The sequence below is a fragment of the Hemicordylus capensis genome, chromosome 3 (genome assembly GCF_027244095.1).
Source record: "Hemicordylus capensis ecotype Gifberg chromosome 3, rHemCap1.1.pri, whole genome shotgun sequence".
NCBI lineage: Eukaryota > Metazoa > Chordata > Lepidosauria > Squamata > Cordylidae > Hemicordylus > Hemicordylus capensis.
Window position 1 is genome coordinate 296,181,806 of NC_069659.1, and position 15,160 is coordinate 296,196,965.

Sequence of the window (15,160 nt, forward strand, 5' to 3'; positions counted from 1 at the left end):
CCATGGGTACCTACCACCCAAACCTCAAAGCAATTGGACATTCATACGAGCGCTCCGCAAACCTTGTTTTAAAAATCGTGAGTAGCCACGGCGCGGCTCTGCACAGAGGCTACTCACGAGGAGAACCCAGGAGGGGAGGCAAAAAGCTGCCTCTCAGCTCCGGGGGTCTCGCCAGCATGCCCTGCGTGCTCGCATAGGGCATGCTGGAGCTCCCCCCGGCCCCTGCCGGCTTCGTCACGGAGCCGGCAATCGTGTGGGCGGCCTATCCAGCCGCCCAGGGCTCCCGCCCTGCTCGTGTGCACTTAGCCCGCTCTCCCCGCTTAGCTCCCCAAACTGGGTCTCACTCATTGTGAGACCCAGGTCTTTATATTCTTCAAAACTGCTGGTTGAAAATAATAGTTAAATTACTTTAAATGCAAAAGCTATCTGTTTTATGTTCTGGCTGTTCTGCAATGATTCCACTTCTCACCCCGCCCACCGCAGCATTTCTGACTATAGACATGTTAGACATTATCTTGTTCTGCCATCAGACAATGTTTCTATCTTTTCCTTACATGTAGGAAAATATGCTGCTGGCAATTTAATGCTTAGAATAACATGAATGCTGCACTGTGTTTGTTGGATATGATGCTGTGGAGGAGCAGAACAGACAGTGCAGCCAACTGAAGTCAAAGAACCTGCCTGGGAGATATCATAGCCAGCCAATGTGATGTCAGTTGCCTGGACGATCAGTTGCAGTGTGACGTTTATGACATCATCATGGTGGGCCACTCCCTTACTTTGGTTGTCTGTCTGGGACATACACAACAGCATGTCTCTATCCAGCCAAGGATATGATGTATACAGGTGAGAGCGGCTGACCTGCAGGGAAAAGGAGAAAGAAGGCCAAGAGCCCTGGTGCAGGAGAGTATTTTTTAAATGGGGAAGCCTTTAAATGGCCCATTGTAGCCTAGGTCACCAACTCGCCAAGGTTGGCCTGGCATCTGCAGGAATCAGCATCCGGTTCCAGGTGACTAGGGATGTGTAAGAGCAGTTTGTGCACTCCCTTGTGGGACAGGGCGGGGTACCTCTAAGACGCAGGTAAGGAGCTCCTTACCTGCTCACCCCTGCCATGCCATGCCACTCCCCCCCCCAGCATTCCTTTTAGAAACAGCCATGTGGGGCTGCAGCACTGCTTCCTGCGGTCCTGTGCAGCATTGGCATGCACATGACCGGCACACATGTGCCACAGCCATGTGAGTGCCAGTACTGTATGGGGCTGCAAGGAGCACACACGGCTGTTTTTAAAATGAGTGGGGGGGGGAAGTGGGGGGGCAAGAGTGAGCAGGTTAGGAGCTCCTTACCTGCATCTTAAAGCTACCCCTCCCTGCCTATCGACCCAGCTCAAATGCTGGCATTTGAGCCCCGTCTGGCAGTTGAAAAAGGAAACACTGAACAGGCTCGTGCTCACCCCTACACATGACTACTTAAAGCAATCCTGAACATTTTAATGGCTTGATATTGTGAAAAATATTGTGAAAATGGTGGGGGGAAATCTCTAGGAATAGTTCCAGTCACAGTTGGCAGCCCTACTGCCCCCTTTCTTCCTCTTTTTGTGCTCCCTTAGTCCCAAATTACACAATGCCCAGCCTCATGTACAGTGTTCTTTGGTGTGAGAGCAGCCATGGAGGCCATAACTGGGAGTGGAAGATCAGCATGTGAGGGAGGGGAGTGTCTTAGTTCCAAGCACCTCCAAGTCACCAAGTTGTTTTTTGTGCTTTTGGGGAGAAACAGAGAGCAGCTAAAGTTTCCTTTGTGTGTGAGGAAAATACCAGAAGGTAAAAGGTCTCCTCCTGTGCTGGTCTTCTGCTCTAGACTGCAGCTCTCACAACTGACTGCAGCTCTCACAGCTCTCACAACTGCTTTAAATGAAAACCATGGTGATAGAAAAAATACATCTGACAGAGTGCCATTGGTAGTTTAGGCCTCAGAAATTAAACTATGAAGTCTTTTGCTTTCTCATGCTTTAAATCTTTATTCATTGGCCGTTTCCACATGTAACAGTAAACTAAAGTTGAAGGAGCCAGAAGCTGCCAAATCTGAACGTCCGAATGCATAAAATTCCAATCCCATATGAAAAGCTACCTGAGATTTTCCTTGCCAAACTCCAATTTGAAACCTCAGGTTGTAGTGAGTTACGCTGCTCATACCTGAGGTTTCCAGTTGCCTGCTGTACATCTGAGTGTGGAACTGATTGGCTGTTAGGGCTGTCCTTCATTTAAGAAGGAATCCTGCTCAGCCAGTTCCACCTCTTCTCTGCAGTCTCCCTGACTGCAGCTCACCTCCTGTCCAGAGGCGACTGCAGACAGGTAAGCACGTGGGCAGGGGGCGGAATCGTGCATCAATTGGACCCTCAGTTCCATGTTACATGTGGATGAGGCCATTGAGTTATCTTGAATGTTGACATTTGCCATCCTTTTGCATTGAAATCAAAGGGTATGCTGTTAGCCTCTCAAGAAAACAATGCAGGACTGAAGGGATGTTTAAAAAGTTGAAAAGGCATTTATATGTAAGGAAAGAACAAAAAGTTGACTCTACATCTACCACCTCCATAGGGATGGTTTAGTGTTTACCTAAAAGTGCTGCAAGGATCTAAAGATCTAAAGAGTGGGGGATTTTAGCATGGCCATGTTTATATCTGCAAGCATAATCTCGGGCCCTGCTTGCAGCCCTGCCATTGATTGAGATTTGATTTGCTAGGACCAGAGACAGGGACTTCATCGTTGTGGCCCATCAGCTCTGGAATGCCCTCCCAGAAGAGCTTCACCACACTCCCTCCATCAGGGTTTAAAATATATATCTTCAAACTCATTTCTAGAGAGGCCTTTAAATGTCTTTTACTGCAGTATCTCATGGGTTTTAAAATTTTAAGTGGATCCATTTTAGTCAATCTATTACGTTTTTACTGTTTGGCATTTTCTCTGTTTTACTGTTTTGCTTTCAACCTTATATTCTTTTAGGTGTTTTATTGTTCTGCTATTATTTTGAGCTGCCCTGACCAATTTTGCACTGGAGAGGTGGGGTAAAAAAATTTTAAATGAATGAATGAATGAATGAATGGCATACCATTGATAAAGGGCTAGAGATGAACCTGGGAAACTGAAATTCAAATTCCACATTAGCCAGTGAACTCTACTAGGTGGTCTAAGGCAAATTGTTTTCTTGAAGGCTCAGTTCTGCATCCACAAAATGGGAATAACTGTAATCTCTTGCAGATAGTTGGGTTGGAAAACTGCATTTAAATTACTATATTCACAATGACTAATAAGCATGACCAGAACCTTAAGTCATGTTCTCACGGTTAGCACATCAGGCAAGGAACTGTCTAGATTTCGAGTGTAATCCCTGGGGCTTGAATGTGGTGTGATGAATAAACATAGGTAGCAGTATTCAATTCTCCCTTTTCATTCCTTCCCCCACTCCCAACAGACACAACTTTGATGCATATGCTTGTCCAGAGAGGAGCAATCGCTTCTAAATGTCACCCTCCCCCCACACACTGCTGACCTTATCAGAGAGCAGGATCGATACACCAACCCTTTTGGAGTGCAAAGCTGCACGTGAATGCTGAAGAGAAGCAATTAAAATGGAATTTCAGGGATGAAGAAAAAAGATTTCCTCCATTGTGTCCCCAGGGAGAAAAACGAATGATCCAAAAGCAACTGCGGCTCTTGGAATTATCATAAACATAATTGGTATTTGATAAAGCAGGAAATGAAACATAATGTCCATTAATCATGGTGACAACTGTAGAGTTCCACATGTGCCATGGTGCAGATGTGCCTGAAGCAAACTCTGTGCTGATTGACTCCCAGGATCTGTGGAGAGCTCCTTATGGGCACCTGGAAGATAAGCTTGGAAACTTTTGCCCTACAAGTCCACAAGTTGCCCAGGGCAGGACTGCTGCTGTCTTGCTGAGACATGAACTCTGTGTTACCTAGAACAACAAATAATCCTATGGCATCAGAAATATACAACATTTTCCTGTGACACTTGGATAATATTAAGGAAATTCTTTTAACTGCCCTTACAATTTCTACAGAAGTTTTTGGCTAAGCAAAAGTTGGCCTCAAATTTTGCTTAAATGAAAGGCAGAGATGTGTTTGCGGAAAATGCTTAGAGACATTTCATTATCATAGAAAAATAATTTTAACATGAAAGTGTTTGTCATGATGACATTTTGTGCCAGTTCCACCATCAAGTTTCTTAAAGAATAAGTCTGATTCAAAGTGATACGGCTGTTCAAGAAAACCTACCCATGTGGGCTTCCAGGTGGCTAGTGCAGTGGTAGCCAACCTAGGTTCTTCAGCTCTTGTTGTACTACAATTCCCATCATTCCCAGCATCCAGTAACAGCTGGAGAGCATCAGATTGGCCACTCTGTGCTAGTGCATGCTTGTATGCAGAAAGTTCCAAGTTCCCTCCCTAGCATTTCCAAGATAGGGCTGAGGGAGACTCCTGACTGAAACCTTGGAGAAGCTGCTGCCAGTCTGTGTAGACAAGGCCTGCTCAACTTCAGCCATCCTGTAGATGTTGGCCTACAACCCCCATAAATCGCTGGCTATTGGCCACTGTGGATGGGGATTATTGGAGTTGTAGTCCAAAAACTGCTGGGGGGACTAAGCTGAGCAGGCCTGGTGTAGAAAATACTGAGCTACATCGACCAATGGGTTAACTCAGTATAAGGCAGCTTCCTATGTTCTTAGTGGCATGTTTAAACCAGATCATTAGCTTCTATGTGTGCAACATTTGCTACCAGTCCACCATGTACCCAGGACATTAATTCTCAGGATGCTAATGTTATATGGATAGAAAACAGTGCCCAGTATAAACATGTCATTGACTTAATAACTTAAGAGAGCCTGCGTGGCGTAGTGGTTAGAGTGTTGGACTAGGACGGGGAGACCCAAGTTCAAATCCCCATTCAGCCATGAAACTAGCTGGGTGACTCTGGGCCAGTCACTTCTCTCTCAGCCTAACCTACTTCACAGGGTTGTTGTGAAAGAGAAACTCAAGTATGTAGTACACCACTCTGGGCTCCTTGGAGGAAGAGTGGGATATAAATGTAATAATAAGAATAATAAGAATAATTAATAATTAATGGAACCTCAAATGGAAAAGGCTGTGTGCATGTCCAGTTTCACTTAAAGACTTAAAACATTTTAACACATCTTTTAGAAAATTTCACCAGTTGCAGCATCAGGTATGTGATCTGGTTATGGATGTGCAAACTGATTCAATATTGAAACAGTTTGATATCAAACTGGTTTGGTTAGAAGGCTCGACATCGAGCCAAACACACCCCAGTTTGAGGGGTTGGTTTGACGTTGAACCAAACCCTATTACCTGTTCAGGGGGTGAGAAGTTTTTTTAAAAAAATATTTTTTGACTTACCCCCTCCAGGGGGCTCTCTGAGGCTACTGAGGGTCCCTGGAGGTTCCCCTCCCCCTGCCGGCCCCAGTTATGCCTTAAATCACCTAGTTCAGGCAGTCTTTGGCCCTTTCAAAGCCTTTCTCTTGTCACAGTGGCCATTTTGGAGGCTGCCGCGCATACACAATGGGCCCCTGTGTGGCCGTTTGAGGGGAGCAAAACCGGACTGGCCCAGTCCAGTTCAAGTCTGGTTAAACCAAACTGGGCAGGCCAGTTTTGTGCACACTTCTAGAGCTGAGGATAGAATGATGGAATTAGCAACAGTGCAAGAAACTATGCCCGGTAATGGTGTATAGTAGGTTTGCCACTGTATTGGGCACTGGAGGTACATTATAAACTTATGGTGGGTGGGTGGATGCCTGGTGGCCCTGATTTGTTGATACTTTGGCACTAAATTGAAGTTCTTCGTGTTAGGGTAATTGGCTTTTTAACCTGTGCTGTATGCTTTCTGCGTGTGTGGATGTGCACATACCTGCAACAAAACAATGGTTGGAAATTTTGTACTTTGAAATTGTTAACTAAATGTAAAGGGATATAAATGTTCAAAGTACAATTAATCAAAAAATTAATAACAAATTTTGTAGACTTACTGATGCAAACTTCAAGCTTTAACAGAAGTTTTAAAGGACTGGAATTCCATGTTAGAGCCTTATCTGATAGGAAGGACAAGAGACAGAACACCACAACTCTGATAAGGCAATACAAGTTTACAATTTAATGCCCCTGCTTGAAGTTTTGTTTAGTCAAAGCAAAAGAGAAGAGGTCATAAACCAATAAGAAAATAAAAGCTCTAGGACAGGGGTAAATAAAAGGCAAATGGGTAGAGGACAATTATAGGGCATCTTCATTGTCTTATAAATGGCCTTAAGAGCCAGATGAAACATTCTGCTAATCAGAAGACAAGAGTAACCTTTGTGGTATTTATAGAAGGTTATAGTGTCCTGGGCATTTTCCAGATTACGAGCTTTGAGCCAGTAGAAGTGTTGCAAGGTGCAACGGAATGGTGCAACAGTTTCAAACTGTAAAATAGTTGTTCAATGCTTTGTGGTAGGCTGGTGGCCATTCATATTGCTGTCCACTGCAACGTAGGCTCCAGGTGGGGGGTGTCCAAATTCTCTTTGAACTGAGTTATCTGCCCCCTCCTCCTGCCTCGTTTTGGGCCAATGGGGCCACGGAGAAGACAGGGGAATGACGAGAGGTCTTTTTTAAAAATTCTCATCTTCCTTGAGCAAAGCTGTCATGGAAAGTGTCACTCCAAAATGAGATTTTAATTGCAGAGTTGTACATTTGCACACATGATCCAGCGAAACAAACAAACAAAAATGGCAGAGAGGGCCCCTAGATAAACATCAGGGGAGTTGGGGGATCAGGTGGATTTTGAACAAGAGGGTCACGCCGGGTGAGTCAAGGCAGCTGTCCACCTTCTTTGCCCCACAAAAGTGGTGAGCAAAGCAAGCCCGAGCAGAGCCTCTCAGCTCTTAAGGCTCCGCCCACCTCCCCACTGCTCCCCCTTCATAAGAGTGTAAAATTAAGAAAAAATAAGGGGGCAAAAGGAATAAAAGATAAAATAAAAAGAGACAACTAAAATTGAAGCAGGAAGCGGTGATATGGACAGATTCCACCCCCCCCCCCCCGTGAACCGTTCATGCCATGCCACTTACACCGGGGCAACATCATTGCAACCCTCCTACAATGGAAGAATACTGCTACTTTCCTGCAACACAGATGCAACACAGTAGTGCTGGAGCGCAGCAATAAAACCCAAAATAGAGCATCAGAAATATGGATGGCACCTCACTGCCAGTGATGTTGGATCACGGGCATTCCAGAAGCACAATTAGTAGACATGTTGTGAAACTGTTGCAGTGTGTAATGTGGAAAGCTCCCTGGCCCTGACAGAATGTTATCATTATGATATTTCCATTGTTCGTGTGATAATTTACACATTCGATTATGTATTCCTGCATCTTTTGGCATGTTGGTTATGCAGCTGCAGCTCCAGATTAATTAATAGAAATGTCTGCATGTTCAGATAATCTACATGATCACTAGTGCTGGAAGAGTTATCCATGAAAGAGATACACAATAGGCCTGCCAGTTCACACAACCATTTGGTGGTGGGTGGGTTGGAGAGTTCCTAACCCATTAGCAGCACACAAGCAGAACCTCTGTAGGAAACACATGATTAAGCCAGGCAAGGTGTCCTGGCTCCACCTGGGCAGGGCCAGGCTTTGCTAGGCAGCAGGCAGATTAATACAAGGCAGCAAGGCAGAGTCCAGACTGCATAGAGGACTGTTGTACCAGCAGTGGGTGGCTGAGACTGATGTGGTTAGGCAGAAATCAAGAGGTCTTCACCCATCCTCTGGGTCTACTCAGTCTCATCCCCCACTGCTGAGCCAGGTCCTGTCTCCTCCTCATGAGGTGACCCTTCCTCTTGAGACCTTTTCAAGATCCATCTGCAAGCCACCAAGCAAGCATTCCAATGTTGTTGCTGCAACTCAGCCCAGGCTCTGCAGCAGCGATCCTGTGGGTCCAGTTGTGCTGCGGGTGGCTTCACATCCAGGGCTGGATCTGGGGTTTGGGGGACACAGTCCTCCAGGTCCGCAAGTGGCAGATGGTTCTTTGGTTCCAGATCAGGAGTTTGGCCAGTTATGGGTTCCAGATTAAGCAGCTGGTGGGTTGTGGACTCTGGATCTGTCACAGCTGGCTGGCCACAGGCTCTTCCCCAGAGAACTCACCCTCTGAGGACTCACCTCTGGAAGATCCTCCAGGATCGCAGTTGCGGGGAGGTCTCTGACACTGAGTCACGGTGGCTGGATATAAAAGGTAAGTGGATCCACATGACCAGAAAAGCAAGGTAGGAGAGCTCTCCTCTCCTACTTTGGATAAGAGCAGGGTACAAAAGCTGTACTATTCTGCTTTGAACAACCTGGGTTGGAGAGATTTTCATAGGTACACACAATCAAGCAAACCAACGTAGAAGGCCTCCTCCTACCCTAAGGTTTATGATTGTGTGAACAGGCCTAGAGTATAAAATGTCATATCATATCCATTTTAATACAGATACTAATAAGGATCTCAGGGCTCCCAGATATGATGTAGCTGCGCACCCTTGCTGTGGCCTAATACTTTCATGCAGCATGCTAAGATGTAAGGTAGAACTTTAATATATCTCAGTGCAATCATGAACCAAAACTGAACTAGCATGCAAGTGGAGAAACTCAAGTGGTCCTTCAACTGAAGATTGGAAAAATCTGGAGTTTACAGTTGATTAATTTAGTAAGATGTCAAGAAGGCAGAGAAAATAGAAATAAAGCTAAGAGCTTTATGTACAGCCAGAATTTCCTTTGACATATTGGAATATACACTCAAGTCAGAATATTCCACTTGAAATATTATTTTGATCTTCTTATATAATTTAAAATTAAGGGAGAAGGAAAAAATGAAAGTGTGTGTGTGTGTGTGTGTACACATGCGTGTGCACGCACACACACACACACACACACACACTATTTATTTATTTATTTATTTATTTATTTATTTATTTATTCAATTTCTATACTGCCCCTCCAAAAATAGCTCAGGGCGGTTTACACAGAGAAATAATAAATAAATAATTAAGATGGATCCCTGTCCCCAAAGGGCTCACAATCTAAAAAGAAAAATTAGATAGATACCAGCAACAGTCACTGGAGCTACTGTGCTAGGGTTGGATAGAGCCAGTTACTCTCCCCCTGCTAAATAAAAGATAATCTCCATGATAAGATGTGCCTCTTTGCCAAGTTAGCAGGGGTTTTCATTCATAGATAGATATAGATATAGATATAGATATAGATATAGATATAGATATAGATATATAGATATAGATATAGATATATACATATATGAACAAAGGAGTCTAGTTTTAATGTGTGGAAATTAAAGTTGAAAAACCTGACATTGTAGCACTAATTGGGACAGAGTGAGTGATCAAGTGTGGACTATGCACATATGCACACTCCATTTGTGTGCCGGATGAGTCCTAGTGCATGATCCCACTGGGATACCTTCAAGTTCTGCCTCACATCTTAGCATGCTGCATGAAAGTATTAGGGCACAGCAGAGGTGCAGAGCGACATCATATCTGGCAACCCTTAGATCCTTATTAGTTTACAGATGTGTTTTTATTACAATGGTTATAATTCCAAGCAGTTATGTGACATTTTAGACCATGAGGCTGTTCACATGAGCAGCCCTACCCAGGCTTGGGCAGCCCTACCTGAGTAGGGTTGCTTGTGTGAACTGCTGAGATCGAGGCCAGTCCTGGCTCTGCCCTGCCAGGTAGCCTGGGAATTTATCCAGGGCTTTTACCTGGGTTAAAGGGCATGAGTGTGCCCCTTTACCCAGGTCCCTGGCCACATAGATGATTGGGCTGCACACAGCCTAAACATACACAGAGACGGACACCTAGAGCTCCTGACTCTTGGGGAAATCCCTCAATGCACTGCACTCGTGTGGTGCATAGTGGGATATCTCTGGAGGGCAGGATGAGTTTTCTCAGCCTCCAGAATGCCGTGCAGCTCATGGCAGCTCCGGACATGTGGGTGTGCGAGCTGCGTAGCGACGATTGCCGCTGGATCATCTAGGGAGGGAAGGCAGGTGTTCTCCTGCCTTCCCCCTGCCCACCCTCCCTGGTCCAGCAGAAGATCATGAAGATGATCTTAATGTGTATCTCTTTCATGGGGCATGTAAACCATCCATGTTGTTTCCAGATCCAAACCACATGGAAGTTGGCAGGTCTGGACATTCCTATGAAGAGAATAGTTTGGTATCTCTCTGAACCAGCGTTTTATTCCACACAAGTAGCAGAATGCTGTCTAATGAGCCTTCAAAGCCTGTTAAACTGAGAAGTCTTTTGGCGGGGCAAAATAAGAGCACTGTGAAAAATCTCTTTCTGGGAGAATCAAAAAGGTAATCAAAGAAAGCCTCTGCTGAACTGGGAAATTCTCCATGCACCATGAGTCTCATCTAACCATGGGAAGAAAGCAATAGCAAATTTAGCAGTGCCATTCGCAGCTTTCACAGATGGCTGCTGCTCCTAAATAAGCATTACATTAGTGTAAAGGGGGGAAATTAAAGGGAGAAGGGAAGACAGAGCTGCGTTTCAAGGCTGGTGTCATGTTAAATCTCCATTTGGGGAAGCTCTGGTTGCAGGTCATATAAATGGACAATGTTAAAAGGATGGTGTGTATTATTTTAGACATAATGTCTGGTTTATTTTGCTAGCATTCAATGTGGAATCTCCCAGAGATTCACAGGAACATGTCTGAGGAAGTGTCAGCATTTAAATAGCATTCTACTGCAGCAGTTCTCAGATTAATGTATATTTCAACATGCTTTGCTATTGCATTCCTGATCAAGCGGCTACACTACTCCCTCATCACATGCTTACCCACAAGATTATGTTAAACAGGTTTTGAACCCTAGACATCTCTATTGGCTTGCAGAATGAATACAGTATCATTGTTAGCTCTAATAATAGATGTAGCATTTGAACAATCGACATCTCTATCATGCAAGAACCATCTCTAGTGCTAAAATCATTGCATGTTCTATCTGCGAGAGGAACATCATGAAAAAACATCCACAGTTTAATCTATGCTATGTGAGTTGCAGTGAGAAGCAGAGTTCTGCTTAGGGCTGTTTTTCCACCATGATGAGTTCAGTTTTCAAATGTTTGCTGTCATGCAAACCAGTGGAAATTGCTCATGAGAGGATTGCACTTTAGGGATGGGCGAGCTGGCTTGCCCTCAGGCTGGTTTGCACTTGAGCCAACTCGGCTCCAAGGCTCATCCTCGAACTGAACCGGGGGGAGTCGATCCAGCGGGAAACCAAGCCAAATTCACCGCTCACAAGCTGGCTTGACGGCCATAATTGTAAAGGGGAATCTGGCAAGGATTCCCCTTTACATATAAAGGGCTGTGGTGGTGGGGTGGGGGGTATGTGAGAGGAGAAAGTTCCCGTTTTAACCTTTAAAAATGTGCTGCAGTGCGACAGGATGTGGGCAGCAGTGGCCACAGGAGCTGTGGGGAGGTTGGCAGGGGCTCCTTCTACTTCCCTGCCTGCCTCCCAATTGATAGTGCCGGCCGATTTGCAGCCCATTTCGGACCTTTCTGTGCATGCTCGAACGGACCGAGCCTGGGCTCATCCGAGCCCAAACTAAGCTACCTGGGAGCAGCTCAAATCCAATCTGGATTCGAGCCGACCGGGGCTCGCCAGTTCCATGCACATCCCTATTGCACTTGAAGAAAGGAAGATTATTCTAGACCAGAGGTTTTCAATTCCGGGTTGCCAGATGTTATAGGACTACATCTCCCATCATCCCACCAACAGGCGTGTGTTGGGTTCGCCCTACATGCCTCTCACTTCTCTTTCCTGTAGCGCACATTCTTCTTCCGGTTTGCTACCTTGTGTGGTGTTTGTTTCTTCATGCGCCTACTAAGCCAGCAACAGAGGCCCCCTCCTTCCTATGGTGTACCATAATATATGAAATACAAGGGAAAAGTTTAAAACAAGGTCTTTAACATGTAATTTCATAGCCTTCTTCCTTCTGGCTGCCAGCCTGTGTGAAAGCCACCTATTTGCAAGCCTCTGTCCATGGCAATGAGCGACCACCTGGCTTCTCAGTCCTACACTCATTACGCCAGCAGCAGAGACCCTCAGCTAGCGCTCTCTCTCTCTCTCTCTCTCTCTCTCTGTTCCTCAGCAGCATGCCCTGTCCACTCTGTGCCTGGCAGCTAGAGGGAAGGAGGCTATAGATTTAGATTTCTTTAAAAAAACAAAAACTTTTAACTGTTTCAATACTCTTATAAAGCTGTTTTTAATCACTGTTTTTTAACCTTCTATTTCATGGATTGTGATGTACCATCAGTGAGACACATGCACCCAACAAGGTGGTTGCAATGGTGGTCAGTAACATGAGGGGATATTGCTAGCAGTTGGCAGGAAAATGGCAAGGAATTTTTTAAAAGGAGATCAGTAGGGGTGGTGTGAGAAAGAGATGGGGGAATGAAAAATGCAGCAATTCCTCACAAATAACTACTGAGTGGAGCAGAGGAGGGGTGAGAAAAAAGTGGGAAGAAAAGTTGTAAGGGTAAACACCACACATTGAATCCCAATAGAGATAATTGCAGGACTCCACTATAACTCTCACTGTAAACCACTGTGCCTGAAGGCTCATAGACCACAGTCCACTTCATAAGATGCCTGAATGTTATCCTTAGTAGGCAGATTATATGGGCAGATCACGCGGGGGGTGGAATCAGAGAATGTGAGGGGCCTAGTCTTGTGGCGAGCCTGAAAGTATAAGCATGGTGATAATTCCCAATAACAGTAATTATCACCACGCTTATTGGTATATTTGTAAACTTGTCATATATCCCTTGCATTTCTGCCATTTGACGCCTTTCTGCCCCTCTATACCCATGTGTACACACACACACACACACACACACACACACACACACACACACCTGCCTACTGAGGCTTACATTTCCTGCATCTGATGAAGTGGACTGCAGTCCACAAAAGCATATGCTGCCATAAATTCCTTAGTCTTTAGGATGCCATAAGAATCTATGTTGTGAAAATAGTTAAAACTTTAAGAATTGACTTTACACCATTCCAAAATTGCTGAAGGAGAATGCAGATTTGCATGTGACCATGATTCATTTCGCCATAGATGTGCTGAAAATAATCAGCATGGTGATATATTGTTGTAAACCACCCGGAGACGTAGGTTTTGGGTGGTATAGAAATATGTTAAATAAATAATAAATAAATAAAATATATAGGGATGACACCTCTCTATGGAAAATAAGGCACTTTGTGAAACACCAAATGATAAAGTAAGATCCACTTGGAGGCAGACCACAAAATGAGATGCATTTTGTAAGAGTTCAGCTCTCCCATGGTAGCCAAAACTGCTCTCTGAAGACAATGTTTCCCTGTCAATGTATTTTGGTGGTAATTTTTTGTCCCATTGTTAAATTTTACGCCAGTGAGCCTCAGTTTCCATTTTCCTTTTATTAATCTATGACAAAGTGTGAAATGTCTAGCCTTTGCTGTTTCTCAGCTGTAAAAGCTGTTAATGCTGAGTTATGCACACCTGTACTGGCTATTTTATAAAAGACGGGGTAAGATAACAAAAGGGAAACTATAAAATCCACGGCCCAATAGGTCAATAGCACAAGGGTTGGCCTCACACCTTCATGCCTCGGGCCCTTTATGGCTCTTTGCCTCACAGGTCCAGTTGCTTGATCCGTGGTTATTTGTTACTAATTCTGCTTCGCAAGTCAGTCTCAGTCCTCAGTCTGTCCTTAAGCATTCACAGACAGGCTTCTCACAATCATTTGTTGCCTATTCTTTCTGCGTTTACTCAACTATTTCACTCCTATCCTCAGTTTGTCTTTTGCACTTTGAAAGTTTGGTTGCCTCATAGGATTGCCGCTTGGAGATTTTGAAAGTAACTTGAAACTAAAACAAAAAATGAAAACCAACAACTTTATGCTTCCTGTGAATTCCTCTGATGTTTTATTTGACAGGAACTTCTACATTGTACTCAAATTTTGCTTTTGGCAGATTTCCGTGGCAACCTAAGGACATAAAATTCCACTTATTGATTGATTTAAAAGATTTTTAGGCTACCTTTCAGGTAATTCTTCCAAGATGACTAATGGAAAAATAAAGCAATTTATCTATTAAAACAACTATTAAAACCACCAATTAAATGGCAGATAAATGCAGCAATAAAAGCAGCAATTAAAAAAATGACAGCCAGAATAAAATTATTTGTTTAAAAAGGCCAGGGAAAGAAGAATATCTTCATTGAGTACTAAAAAGACAGCTGAGCATCCCTGAGTACAGATTTCACAGCTAGGAGATCTCCACTGAAAAGGTCACTACCCATCTCATTTGTCACCACCTACCTCACTTCTCCAGGTGGGTGCACCCAGAGCAAATACTAAGATCCAGATCTTAATGGGTCATATAGAAGTGGGTCATAGCAGGTCATATAGAAGTTACAATAATGATGGTAAGAATTAACGTACTCAGCATCAGGAGCTTCTGCTATAATGCTGCTCCCCACCCCACTCTAGCATGGTTTGGCAAGGGTTGGGCCCAGCCTCTGGGGAGACGAGGACACATGTGGCTGCCATTTTGTGAGAGCGAGCACGTGATCGCGCTCACCCAGTGGGAGGAGGTGGATCAGCCTTTTGAAGCAGACCACACCTCCTCCAAGCCTCTTCCCAGGCAGCTCAGAACCCACCCACCTCCTTTATGATTGAGGTATAGTCAGGTAGGAATTTTTGGGCTTCACCTGACTGACACAGGCTGAGGGGTTTTTTTTGCCTAATTCTCGCTGTGTTACTTTTGGGCTACCTCTAGGGTTGGTGACTTATAATAAGTGCAGTTCGGTCATGATGGCAAGTGAGTGTGGATTGTGAGTATGCAGAACTAGTTATTGGTGTTTGGCCTGAGGGCCATGGAATGGCCCTTTTGGGGTTTTGTGCCTCCAGGGGTGGGGTTTTTGTGGCCCCGGGGGTTGGGAATGGCCCCCATCTTGAAGGTTTGCTTGGCTCACCAACCCAGAATTTTGCAACTTGTGTTGTGGTGGGTAGCCCTCCCCTTGACAGGATTCATGTGGTTAGAGG

General features: G+C 44.6%; 1 long non-coding RNA gene across 1 annotated transcript; it reads left to right on the forward strand.

Moving 5' to 3' along the window:
* The first annotated feature begins 744 nt into the window (after positions 1 to 744).
* LOC128351573 (uncharacterized) lies at positions 745 to 4,212 on the forward strand. The gene is made up of 2 exons (XR_008319875.1): positions 745 to 846; positions 3,469 to 4,212. It is a non-coding gene; the product is annotated as an uncharacterized LOC128351573 (long non-coding RNA).
* Positions 4,213 to 15,160: the final 10,948 nt, after the last annotated feature.